This window comes from Bos taurus, chromosome 14 (assembly GCF_002263795.3).
Source record: "Bos taurus isolate L1 Dominette 01449 registration number 42190680 breed Hereford chromosome 14, ARS-UCD2.0, whole genome shotgun sequence".
NCBI lineage: Eukaryota > Metazoa > Chordata > Mammalia > Artiodactyla > Bovidae > Bos > Bos taurus.
In genome coordinates, this window is record NC_037341.1 from 9245841 (window position 1) to 9259456 (window position 13616).

Sequence of the window (13616 nt, forward strand, 5' to 3'; positions counted from 1 at the left end):
GAGTTTACTCAGACTCATGTCCATTGAGTCGGTGATGCCTTCCAACTATCTTATCCTCTGTCATCCCCTTCTTCTCCCACCTTCAATCTTTCCCAGCATCAGGGTCTTTTCAAATGAATCAGTTCTTCTCATTAGGTGGGCAAAGTATTGGAGTTTCAGCCTCAACATCAATCCTTCCAATGAATATTCAGGGCTGATTTCCTTTAGGATGGACTGGTTGGATCTCCTTGCAGTCCAAGGGACTCTCAAGAGTCTTCTGCAACACCACAGTTCAAAAGCATCAATTCTTTGGCACTCAGCTTTCTTTATGGTCCAGCTCTCACATCCATACATGACCACTGGAAAAACCATAACTTTGACTAGACGGACCTTTCTTGGCAAAGTAATTTCTCTGCTTTTTAATATGCTGTCTAGGTTGGTCATAGCTTTTCTTCCAAGGAGCAAGTGTCTTTTAATTTCATGGCTGAAGTCACCATCTGCAGTGATTTTTGGAGCCCAGAAAAATAAAGTCTAACACTGTTTCCACTCTTTCCCCACCTATTTGCCACAAAGTGAAAGGACCAGATGCCATGATCTTCGTTTTCTGAATGTTGAGCTTTAAGCCAACTTTTTCACTCTTCTCTTTCACTTTCATCAAGAGGCTCTTTAGGTCTTCTTCACTTTCTGCCGTAAGGGTGGTGTCATCTGCATATCTGAGGTTATTGATATTTCTCCAGGCCATCTTGATTCCAGCTTGTACTTCATCCAGCCCAGCATTTCTCATGATGTACTCTGAATATAAGTTAAATAAGCAGGGTGACAATATACAGCCTGGACATACTCCTTTCCCGATTTGGAAGCAGTCTGTTTTTCCATGTCCAGTTCTAACTGTTGCTTCCTGACCTGCATACAGATTTCTCAAGAGGCAGGTCAGGTGGTCTGGTATTCCCATCTCTTTCAGAATTTTCCACAGTTTGTGGTGATCCACACAGTCAAAGGCTTTGGCATAATCAATAAATCAGAAATATATGTTTTTCTGGAATTCTTTTGCTTTTTCGATCATCCAGCGGATATTGGCAATTCGATCTCTGGTTCCTCTGCCTTTTCTAAAACCAGCTTGTACATCTGGAAGTTCATGGTTCATGTACTGTTGAAGCCTGGTTTGGAAAATTTTGAGCATTATGCTAGAATTTACTAGCATGTGAGGTGAGTGCATGGAGAAGGCAATGGCACCCCACTCCAGTACTCTTGCCTGGAAAATCCCATGGATGGAGGAGCCTGGTAGGCTGCAGTCCGTGGGGTCGCTAAAAGTCGGGCATGACTGAGTGACTTTACTTTCACTTTTCACTTTCATGCATTGGAGAAGGAAATGGCAACCCACTCCAGTGTTCTTGCCTGGAGAATCCCAGGGACAGAGGAGCCTAGCGGGCTGCTGTCTATGGGGTCGCACAGAGTCGGACACGACTAAAGTGACTTAGCAATAGCAGAGGTGAGTGCAATTGTGCGGTAGTTTGAGCATTCTTTGGCTTTGCCTTTCTTTGGGATTGGAATGAAAATTGACCTTTTCCACTACTGTGGCCACTGCTGGGTTTTTCAGATTTGCTTGTATATTGAATGCCACACTTTCAGAGCATGATCTTTTAGGATTTGAAATAGCTCAACTGGAATTCCATCACCTCCACTAGGCTTTGTTTGTAATGATGCTTCATAAGGCCCACTTGACTTTGCATTCCAGGATATCTGACTCTAGGTGAGTGATCACACCATTGTGATTATCTGGGTCATGAAGATCTTTTTTGTATAGTTCTTCTGTGTATTCTTGCCACCTGTTCTTAATAGCTTCTGCTTCTGTTAGGTCTCTACCATTTCTGTCCTTTATCGAGCCCATCTTTGAATGAAATGTTCCCTTGGTATCTCTAATTTTCTTGAAGAGATCTCTAGTCTTTCCCAATCTATTGTTTTCCTCTATTTCTTTGCACTGATCACTGATTTTGAACAGAGTTGAGATTTAATACCTTAATATTTAAAAACATCTTTCTGGATCTTGAGAACAGACTGTAGGGAGACAAGTATAGCAGACGATGAGTTAGGAGGCTACTATTGCCATCTGGGTCTAAAACATATGATGCTCTTTCTAATCTCATGGCCTCCTGTGGGTAACAAGTAAAGAGAGAGGCCAGATCAAATGTATTCTCTCCAATGCTTCTGGAGCTGGGGTAGAAGTGAAATTCTCAGTGTCAACCAATGGACCTAGATGGGAGAGTTGGCTGGTAGGTGTTCAGTGTGTCTTCCTGTCTAAGAATGGAAGATGCTGAGCACTCCTCTTTTATTTCCAGGTTGCCTACGTGTTGGTTTTGATGCCATATTGGTGCCTAGCCCGGGCTTCCCAGGTGGTGCTAATGGTAAAGAACATGCCTGCCAGTGTAAGAGACTTAAGAGACTCAGGTGGGATTCCTGGGTTGGGAAGATCCCCTGGAGAAGGGAACGGCAACCCACTCCAGTATTCTTGCCTGGAGAATCTCTTAAACAGAAGCACCTGTGGGCTATGGTCCATAGGGTCACAAAGAGTCAGACTTGACTGAAGCAGCTTAGCATGCATGTATGGCGCCTAGCCCACCTCCCATTAGGTCCTCCTTGTTATTACTGTTGCCCCTGCTAACCAACCACAAGCACATGTCAGTCACCAAGTCCTGACTGTATGATAGATAATCATAGTCCCAGAAGATAAGATTGCCCCAGAGAAATGCCCACCGGACACTGGTAGATGGCCACTCCTTCTTGTGCTAGACCAAGCAGCATAAACCTGCAACGTTTTCCCTCTTCAAAAATGATCATGTGTATGTATCTTATTTGACTCCAGTAAGAAAGTGACTTGTATTACCTGTTTGCCAAAACAATAGTATCAATGATTATATTATCAAAGGGTGGAAGGTGAAGGGCAGGAAAAAAATAAGAATATTGGGACTCAAAATTCCTACACAAAATGACCACCATAAGGTGAGTTTTGAAGCGCTCTTAAGCCAGCATTGTAGGGGTATTTCTTGAAATATAATGCCTTTCTACAAGCTATTCGATTGCTTTATATTTCTGTATAAAATGTAATGCTTCATAAGAAGATGTTTTGCAATTTTTAAATGGGTCTTAAAGTAAAGACATATGGCTATACAGAATGCAGCTAGGCAGTGAAATGGTAAATGTAAAAAAATGTAGAATTAGCTCAAAAGTCTCTGAAGCTTTGCAAGAATCTGATGTAATGAACCAAAATGACCTTCTTCATTTTCTATCATTTCCCCCATGATGCTAGTGCTTCAGATCTATGTGTAAATGTTACATGGGCTCTGTCATTAGGTAGATATTTGCTCATAGATGATAAAAAAGGTATATTTTCCTCCCAAATTTACTTTGATTCAGTTGCAACCATGGTCAATGAGGAACAGTCCTTGGAGATGGGTGTTGTCAAGCGCTCTTAGGAATCTGACATCTTATTATATGGAAAAAATTGCTAACAGTCTTGTAAGTACAGATTCAAAAGGGAAAATATGAAAGGCCATTTCTTAGCCTAAAGCATTTGTTAGTAAAACTCACAAACTCTTAGGGCTTAGAAAGTTTCATACTCCATTTTCTAGTTTTCTCCAGTATTAGTTTTCAAGACGTCTTTCAGACGTTTAGCTCATACACACAAATACTGAAGCGCAAAGCATGCAAGTTTGTCATCCACTATTCCCCATGCCTATGATGGTGTGTCCACTCTGATTTTATCACGTGGAAGTGGCCTTGTATTCCACATAAAGATACAATGCAGCAATAACTCCATGTTTTCTCTTTGCTCCCTTGTGTCACTAATCAATTTTATGAAAGGCAGTGGTCAGACCTAGTTTTTTCCTTCTTCCTTAATGTGTCCAAAATAGTGCTTATGTTGATGCTTTCGAATTGTGGTACTGGAGAAGACTCTTGAGAGTCCCTTGGATTGCAAGGAGATCAAACCAGTCAATCCTAAAGGAAATCAACCCTGAATATTCATTGGAAGGACTGATGCTGAAGCTAAAGCTCCAAAACTTCGGCTACCTGATCAAAGAGCTGACTCATTGGAAAAGACCCTGATGCTGGGAAAGATTGAGGGCAGGAGGAGAAGAGGATGAGAGAGGATGATCACTGACTCAATGGACATGCGTTTGAGCAATCACTGGGAGATAGTGAAGGACAGGGAAGCCTGGCGTGCTTCAGTCCATGGGGTCACAAAGAGTCAGACACAACTTATCAACTGGACAACAGCAAATTTAACCTGAACTGTTTCACCTATATCTTGGGCATCAAAGAAGACCACAGTCTGCCTTTGGTATCCACAGTTTCATCATCTGTGGATTAAAACAGGTGACAATGGTCCCAGAAACTGCACACTTTTAAATGTCATCTGTAATCTGTGAACAGGTACAGAAATAGGAGAATAGGAAGACACAGCATAGAAGTGGAGCTGCTAGTTCTCTGCTTTTTTTAGTGTGAAAAGGACATCAGCTTGATCTCAAACGATACTAACTCTATGATGCAGATTTATATGGGCATGTCTGAAGGCCATTTGAATGGACCCATGAGCCTTGTATTGTCAAAACAGACCAGAGGTCTCTTAGGGCTGACATCATTCTAAGCAAAGACAGAGTTTGAACAAAGGATTTTGCCTGGAATAAATGGTTCATAAAGAAGTTCAAGGTCATTCTGAATAGTGCCCATGTCTGCCACTCACCCTGTCCATGGCCTCACTACCACACTCTCACCCGACCCTAGGGGGAAGGGAATGGAGGATAAAACGTGAAAGAGTTGTTTCAGCCCAAACATCATGAAATGTGGACTTGGTGGCTGCCGTGACAGAACTGCACAGGAGCTGGGCATTTTCACATCACATGTTACTCTCAAGCATGGTGCAGACTCAGCCACCTGGGACCTGGTGAATTAGCTTTCCTCTTAGATGGAAGAGTGGTCCCCCATGCCACTCTTTAGTGGGTGCTAGCAGAACCACAGAGGACCTGGGGCAGCTTCATGATGGTTTCATGACCAGCAGCAACAGGACACATCAGAGGAGGAGAGGAGGAAGGTAATGGGTCCTCATAGCAACACAGAGGATGCATCTGCAAACATCTGAGACTTCTTAAGTGATGCGCAGGAGTACTGGGTGGGGAGGAATTTGAAACAGATGGGAGTCTCAGAAGAGTTTGTGGAGCAGAAATATTCTACTAGTGTTAGGACTACCATGACTTAATCACTGTGTTAGTGTGGGCTGGGAAAATCTTGGTACATTTTAATTGGGAAGCATTTTAATTGGCATGGTTCAGTTTCCCTAAGGTCCAGCTGGGACAACCACTAGCAATGACTGTAAATGATTCACAAAGATTGGGAGAAGTGCAAAGTGATCGAAAGAAGCAATTGAAAGTCCATTCTCACAAAAGGAGAGCCAGGACAGTGTGGCCTAATATGGATCCATCAGCATGTCATGCTGGGAAACAAACAAACAAACTGAATATCTCACCAGAAATCAATGTCTAAGCATCCATAAAAGCACAAGGTTTTGGGTGAAAAACAGCAGGCCTTTGTAGAGAATCAATATCATCAAAGTACTCTATTTTCTTTCTGTGACAGAGTGATAGAGAAATTGAAACTCAGTGTATTTTGATTTAGCTAAGGCTTTGATTTTTCTTGATGAGAATTTCTCTTCAACAAGGAGGACCATTCTAACAGATATTTTTAGAAGCCCTAGTGCATATGCTAGGTAACAGGTATATATTCTGGTAACCAGTCACCACTCTTGTGGCGGCAGAGAGCTACATGGGCAGGTAACTAAAAATCAAGGTAAACAGGCTTTAATTCAATTATGTGCGAAGTACTATAGTAGCACAAATCTATTTTTTAACCTTTGATTTTATATTGGGATATAGCTGATTAACAATGTTGTGATAGTTTCAGGTGGACAGCAAAGGGATTCAGCCTTACATTCTCCCCCAAACTTGCCCCCCAAGCAGGCTGCTATGTAACACTGAGTTCTCCATACAGTAGCACAAATCTAGGTTTCTAGAACTTTCTGAGATGGTCTAGGAAGGTGCCTTCAAATAAGGAAAAGTTTGAATAATTGTTAGCAGTTTGATCAGAGAGCAAGAGATAAGGACTTGAAAGTTAGGAGAGAAAGTAAGCAAGTTAAATTTGGTAAACCAGGCAGTCTATTGACTAGTAAAAAGAATTGCCCACAAATAGCTTCTCAACCCAAACTTGTTAAAACTGACCCAAGAAGTAGACAATGAAAAAGAATCCAAGTGTCTCTGTGAACTTGGGACCAAATATGTTAGCCCTGAATGTATTATTTATCTGGACAAAAAGAACATTGCTTTGTAATGTTAACCTTATAAGAAATAGGACTATCAAATGTAAGAATCTTTAGTAAAAAGCAGGAATGTCAGAACATCTGAGGAACTGCTTTGATCAGTTTCCCTTCATGTTTATCCCTCTTCCATTTCCAAAGCAGAATATCAATATCACCACAATGTTTAAGACTTGAGCTTGGGTCCAGTCTACATAGGTGACATCTCTTGACAGCATTAAGCATGAGTCAGGTATCAAAGGATGCTGAGAAGACTGGTGGCTAAGATCCAAATCTGATAACAAAGAAAAACACGAAGAGAGAAAAGCACTAAGTTGCCAGCAGAATTGGGGGCCTGGACATCTCTTTCAGGCTTAGTAAGAAGTGGCTCATACAACACGGTAAATTAACTATAAAAAAGAAGAAAAGTAAGAGGTTGCTCAACCAGACCTGCCACACCTGCCATCGTCTTTGCCACGCCCACCACTTTCCCACTTTATAAATAAAAATGGGGGCAAGAGGAAGGAGCCCTCAGCATCTTTAAGAAGGCAATGTTAAAGGTGAATCAAGCTTTGCTTTGAAAGGACTGGAATGTTTGCACCCCACCCCTTCTCCCTGCTCCTAGTGGTACAGGGCTCCAGAGGATCTTCATAGAAGCAGAGATGTTGGCAAGAGAGGAAGAGCCTGGCATCTTTTGCCCTGGTTGGCTGCTTAAACAGTGGGCCTATTGATCTGGCCTGAGTCTATGAGACCAGATGAAAGATAGCAGGAAAGAACTTCTAGGCTTGGTGATGCAGGGTTGGTGATACAGCTGACTTATCCTCCTACTGTTTGGCTTTGAAAAATGTGTAAGTTTCCTTTGCACAGAGCCAGACTACCACTGCCTCATCTGATGCTTCATCAGGTAGTCAGGAGGATGACAACAGTAAGAGGCCTCAAGCTGTCCACTGGGGTTGAGAACTGAGGAGGAGGGGTATGGGCAGTGTTGGGAGAAAAGAAAACTCACCTTTCTATCCAACCAAGTGGGGACTGTCACTTCAACAATTGCATGGGATTTCAATGGGGGCTTTGGGTGGAGCCAGCTATTCCTAAAATGTATTCCGAAGTCACCGTTAATGAAGTGCTTTCAACAGCAGCTGTGTCAACTGGAAAAAAGAGCACAACCAAAAGTTGAGAGTTGTTTCACTCGAGGGACAAAACTGCAAACTTCGGCCCGGGACACAATGTCTCAGAGAGCGCTGAGGGACTGCTTCTAAGAGGAGCCTGCATATGTAGGAGCTTTTGCAACAAAGATGGGGGAGTCAGAGCATCAGAAGATTACTGTTAGTTAAAAGGAAACCAGATATCTCAGGTTAATGAATTTAGTACTTTTCTAGGTAAGGGAATAAGAAAGAGTCTGGGCTCACTGGAATCATTCCTTTGATTGTACCTTCGCTCTCTAGAGCCAGTATCCTGCTTTTCTCCATCCTGAGTCCCCTCAGGGTACACAGTTTGGGGCAGCCACAATACCTTGATGGCTGAAACATCCTTTGTTTGGGGCTTCCCTCATAGCTCACTTGATAAAGAATCCACCTGCAACGCAGGAGACCCCGGTTCAATTCCCGGGTTGGGAAGATCCACTGGAGAAGGGATAGGCTACCCACTCCAGTATTCTTGGGCTTCCCTGGTGGCTCAGCTGATAAAGAATCCACCGAAACATCCTTTGTTTACTGATCTGGCAGCAACATTCTCATTAACAACTATAACTCATGTATTAGATGTGTATGCTCCATATTTGTAAAGTACCTCTGATTTTCACAACAGCCCTTCATGGGACTTCAGTCATGCATTTTCCAGATGGGGAACCAGGCTGAAAAGTAGTCAGAAATGTGACCACTTCACACCGATAACAAAAGAATCAAGCTAGGATCTAAATCCTGGTCAAGGCTCTCTGACTTCAAAGCCCATGTTTTTCTTGTAAGCTTCTGATTGACTGTGTGAAGTAAGCAATGTTTTATCTGCATTTAACGGATGAAGGAATGGAGGCTAATAAAACGATGAGAGTTGGGAATGGCGAGGACTAAGGCTTGAGAAACTTTACTAAGCCAAATTCCCAGAATGTCTCATCTCTCCTGCCTATCCAAGTCATGCCAAGAACAATTTTATTCTTTCCAATTAATATCGAACTGGGTGCTAAATAAATGCTCAATATTGACTCAGTGACTCACTGACTGGCTGTACTACCAAGGGAGAATGAGAATTCTTTTCTGGAGGCTTATGGAAAAGAACAGATGAGGATCTTTCTGGTTTACTGTTTGATTTGGGAGATGACAAAATGATCTCTTGTGTCCCTTCTTCAGCCCCCAGACTTGATGATTCAGAACCATTTCAGGGAAGCATGATTCCTTTTTAGCCGATTTCTTTAATTAGCATTTCTGCAAGCCTTCTGTGTATCACCCCCAAATTATGACTTTTTACCAGGGAGCTTCAGACTACAAAGTTCCTTCAGAAACTTTATAGATTTTTTTAAATTAAATCTTTACAGAATTTTTTTGGGGGTTCACACACATAAAAACAAGCAGTGAAATACCATTTGTCTTCTCTTTTTCATTTTTACCAAGCACTAAAATGGAAAGAAAAATATTTTATGAACGTAATAAGCTTTCCTGGGGCTCTTGCTAAGGGATTTATTTATCTATTGCTTCAGAGAAAAAGCACATTCCTTCTAATATATTTGACTGCTCATTCCAAAGCCAGATCTGGGGCTTTTATTTTACCTTCACCAAGAACTTGAGAGAAATGTACATTTCATGAATCTCTGTGTCTCCTGGCTGCTAGGAATCTCTTCTCCCCAGGCAAAGAGGTAGCAGACATTTTCCTCTGCCTGGTGTCCAGATGGATAGGAACCACAGTCTGGCGCTTTGACTCAGAGTGACTATGTTCATTCTCAGGACCATGGAATTAGAGGCTCCTTGCTGAATCCTGGATGCCAGATTCAGAGGTAAAAGCCTTTGAGACATACTTTAGGAGCTTTTGGAGAGAGGCTACCCAATTCTGTTTTTCTAATTCAAGTCCAAGACTTTACCACTCAACCTGTTTTCTGCCAGATCTGGAGTCCCACGTGGTGTTAAGTTTCCTGTGGCTGCCATCACAAGTTACCACGGGCTGCATGATTTAAAACAACAGAAATATATTCCATCATGGTTCTGGAGGCCAGAACTCCAGAATCAAGGGGTCAGCAGGCCAGCATCCCTCCAAAGCCTCTACGGAAAAGTCCCTCCTTGCTTCTTCCAGCTTCTTTGGTCCCCGGTGTTCCTTCCTCGGGACAGCATCCCTCTAATGTCTTTTTCTGTCTTCACATGGCCTCCTCTTCCCCTCGGTGTCCTCTCCCCCGCTGTCTCTTCTAAGGACGCTTGCTGTTGGATTTAGGACCTGCCTGGGTAGCCTAGGAAGAGCTCATCTCAAGGTTCTTTTTAATTATTTATCTATTTTTGGCTGTTCTGGGTCTTCATTGCTGCGTGAGCTTTCTCTAGTTGCGGCGAGTGAGGGACTGTTCTCTAGTTGCGGTGCTCAGGCTTCTCATTGCGGTGGCTTCTCTTGTTGCAGAGCACGGGCTTTAGGGCCACAGGCTTCAGTAGTTGTGGCTCCTGGGCTATAGAACGCGGGCTCAATAGTTGTGACCCACAGGCTTAGTTGCTCCGAGGCATGTGGGGTCTTCCGGGACCAGGGATTGGACTGAACCTATGGGATCCACCAGGGATCTCCTGCGTTGGCAGGCAGATTCTTCACCACTGAGCCAGTAGGGAAGCCCTCAAGATTCTTAATGTAATTACATCTATAAAGACCCTTTTCCCAAATAAAGTCACATTTGTAGTCACCAGGGCAAGGACATATCAGTTTTGGGGCCACCATTCAGCCCACAGTTTTAAATGAAAAAGATAAATATAAGAGTCAGATTAGATAAAGTCTCCAGGGAAACAAGATTAGAATTGTGTACTGATCAGGGAAGAAACCTGGATTCTTCTCAGGAAGTCACCTGTTATCTGGTCCTGAATCTTCATCTTAGAGATGATCCTGTCTTTGGAGATCAGGCTTCGGGTGAGGATTTGGCCTGAAAATCTTGATCCAGTAGTAAACCCTCCAGGTATTTTCTTCTCTTCAGTGATTTGAGGTTATCATGTTTCCTGGAGGATCAAAGCAACACACCTGTAAGTTAGAAACTTAGTTTTAAATCTTCTTAACTGTGGGGTTTGTGGCTTTGGACCTAAGAACATTCACTGGCTGGTAAAATAATATTCTTTAGGTAAATTATGCATGATGTTGTAATACTGCTCAAAAGAGACTGCTTCTGCATTCCTGTAGCTAATATGTTGCCAAAATGTCACTTAAACTGCATTCCTAAAGAAATGCATGAGATTATTTCATCATTAATAAGACAAACTGTATGAAGCATGCATATGAAAATTAAATTATAGAAAGAGTATATGGAACAATATTTGGGACTAGAATTCAGAAAATAAAATTTATACAACCCGTGGACTTCCCTGGTGGCACAGTGAACAGGAATCTCCCTGCCAATGCAGAGGACAGGGCATGGTTTCAATCCCTGGTCCAGGAAGATTCCACATGCGGAGCGCAACTCAACCCCTGTAACACAACTACCAAAGCCCTTGCTCTGCAATGAGAGAGGCCATTGTAACAAGAAGCCCAGGCACCGCAACGAAGACCCTGTGCAGCCAAAAATAAATGATTTTTTAAAAAAGCCTAGAATGAAGAAAATGACCCTAAATATTTGACAAGATGATGTTCTATCCCTTCCCCAGTGAATCGGAACATAGCTAAGCTCCCGCTGTGCCTGACGAGGACGGGGTACTTTACATGGAACAGAAGGTGGGTGGGGCTTTCTGAGAAATGGAAGGGTAACCAGAGTTTCTGGGAAGCTTGTGCAGGGCAACCACACACTCAGATGGAGAGCTCTGTATTTACTAAATAACTCTTGTGGTGACAGGAGGCAAGAGGTGATGAGAATTTAAGTCCGAAACAATGAGGAAGCATTTCAGTTTGGCAGCATTTCATTACTTTGAGTCGAATTCTTTGACCTCTCTGGCTTACCAGCATACTCAGGTCGCAAAGCTGTTAATTCTGTTATTTCAGGTACCCATACCACCCTGACCAGCTGGCACTAAATTAATTTAAAAAAAAAATAGGCATATTTCTGATAATAGCAACCCACTCTGTTTGTTTCTCCCTTTCTCATTCCTCTCCTGATTTTTTTCCTTTCCTCTTTCTTTCCTTTCTTTCTTTCTGTCTGTCTCTCTTTCAACGTTTAGAAGTACTTTCTGATCCATTATTTCAATTCACCTTCAATAAACTCAGGTCAGTAGGGCAGATATTATTATTCCCAGACTGGCCAAGAGAGACTGGACTTCTGTCCAAAGTCTCAGAGATGACTGTGGCAGTCTGCACAAGGACCAGGTGATCTAACTTTTGGCTGCTATTGAAAGTAGTAAAACGTAATGGGAAAACACAAACAAACCAAAGCAAATCGAAAACTGGGAGCCAAGAAACAGAGATTCTAGTTCTGGTTGAGGTACTAACTTGCTGTGTGACCCTGGGCAGGTCACAGCACCTCTCTGAGACTGCTATTTTGCATCTGCATTTTGAAGGAGCTGCAGCAGATAGACTGTTTCTTCTCTCTTGGTATAACCTCAACTAGGGGTTGAGGAGAGACTCAGCCTTTCTCTGTATTCTTTTCCCTTGTCTCACAGTACGCCTGAGATCCTGACCTTTCTGCAGGGCTCTAGAGATGCCTTCCTGGGTGGGTTTGACGGCAGCTGAACCCTGGGTTCCTGGTCACTCGTCCAGCAGCTGGCCTGTGCTTGTACCATTTTTTGCAACCTGGTGATTTTTCCTCTTAAATTTAGGCTTGGCATTTCTCACATGTGAAGTTTGAACTCCACAGGGTATTATTTTTAGACCGATCATTTCAGGAGAAGGCAAAAACCCTGCTCTCTTTGCGTGGATTTCATGAGTCCACAGGAGTATGGAAACAAAAAGCCCTAAAAGATAATTCCACTCTTGAGTGATTTAATAGTTTCTTGGCTCAGCAGGTACCTTATTTTGGTAAATTGGGAGGAAAAATTCCTTTTTTTTTTTTGATAACAAAATTAATAATTCTTTCTTACAAAAAATCAGATCAGATCAGTCGCTCAGTCGTGTCTGACTCTTTGCGACCCCATGAATTGCAGCACGCCAGGCCTCCCTGTCCAACACCAACTCCTGGAGTTCACTGCGACTCACGTCCATCAAGAAAAATAGGAAATACAGAAAAGCACAAGGAACAAAATGGAAAAATATGTAACACCACCTTCTGGAGATAACCAGACTTGAGTCATTGGTATGTATCCTTTCTTCCTTTTTGATGTATGTGCACATATGTATTACTCTTTGAGAAAACTGAAGACATGCTATATATATTATTTTATAATACTTTTGTTTTAAAATTATATCAACTTTTTAAAATTACTGCATAATATTTAGTACATGGATAAATTGAATAAATTCAGTACATACTTTAATGCTCAAAGACATTATTTTTGAAGAATGGCAAACATTAATAGCAAACATTAATATCTAAAAATATTTTCTACTCTCTCCCAATGACCATATGCAGAGACTATACTTTTGAATTCAACAAATCCTGTGTCTTATTCTTCCCTTTTAGGTCTATGGAAACTTATATTTCCCAGTTCCCCTTGGGATTAGATGAGGCCATGGAGCTAGTTCTGGACAGAAATGTGAGTGAAAGTGAAGTTTGTTACCTCTAAATGATACATACAGGAAAAAAAAAAAAAAAGCACACCTTTAAGATTTTCCCATCTTTGTTTTCTTGCCATGAAGACCATGGAGACCTTGTTTTGGGATGGTGAAGATGCAAGAGGAAGCATCCTCGATCCCTGAGTCACAGCACAGAGGGATTACTTGGGGAGATACCCAACCTATAGATGATCCTGGATGAAAGAGAAATAAACTAATAGGGGTTAATCTTCCAGATCTTGGATTGTTTGTTTCTAAGCAAAGGGCTAGTCTACCCTCACTGACATCAATCCTATGTAGAAATGATCTAAGATGATTCTTCTCTGACGTTCTTTCTTCTCTGATGTTCTTAAGGTAGAGCAATTTACCGATTATCATTCAGTGCTTTAACTGAGAATCTTATGTGTACACAGAGTATCAGCACTTAAAGTGACATAAAATGGAAAGAGACATAATCCTACTCCCCTACACATAGTCAAATGAGGATGGCATAGATTGCAAA

At 42.1% G+C, this 13616-nt stretch overlaps 1 long non-coding RNA gene across 1 annotated transcript in view; it reads left to right on the forward strand.

Moving 5' to 3' along the window:
* LOC104973989 (uncharacterized) overlaps window positions 1-13342 on the forward strand; it is a 32803-nt gene extending 19461 nt beyond the window's left edge. The window contains exons 3-5 of the long non-coding RNA XR_009490445.1: window positions 12547-12695; window positions 13023-13095; window positions 13199-13342. This is a non-coding gene — a long non-coding RNA (uncharacterized lncRNA). The remainder of the gene's footprint in view (window positions 1-12546; window positions 12696-13022; window positions 13096-13198) is intronic.
* Window positions 13343-13616: the final 274 nt, after the last annotated feature.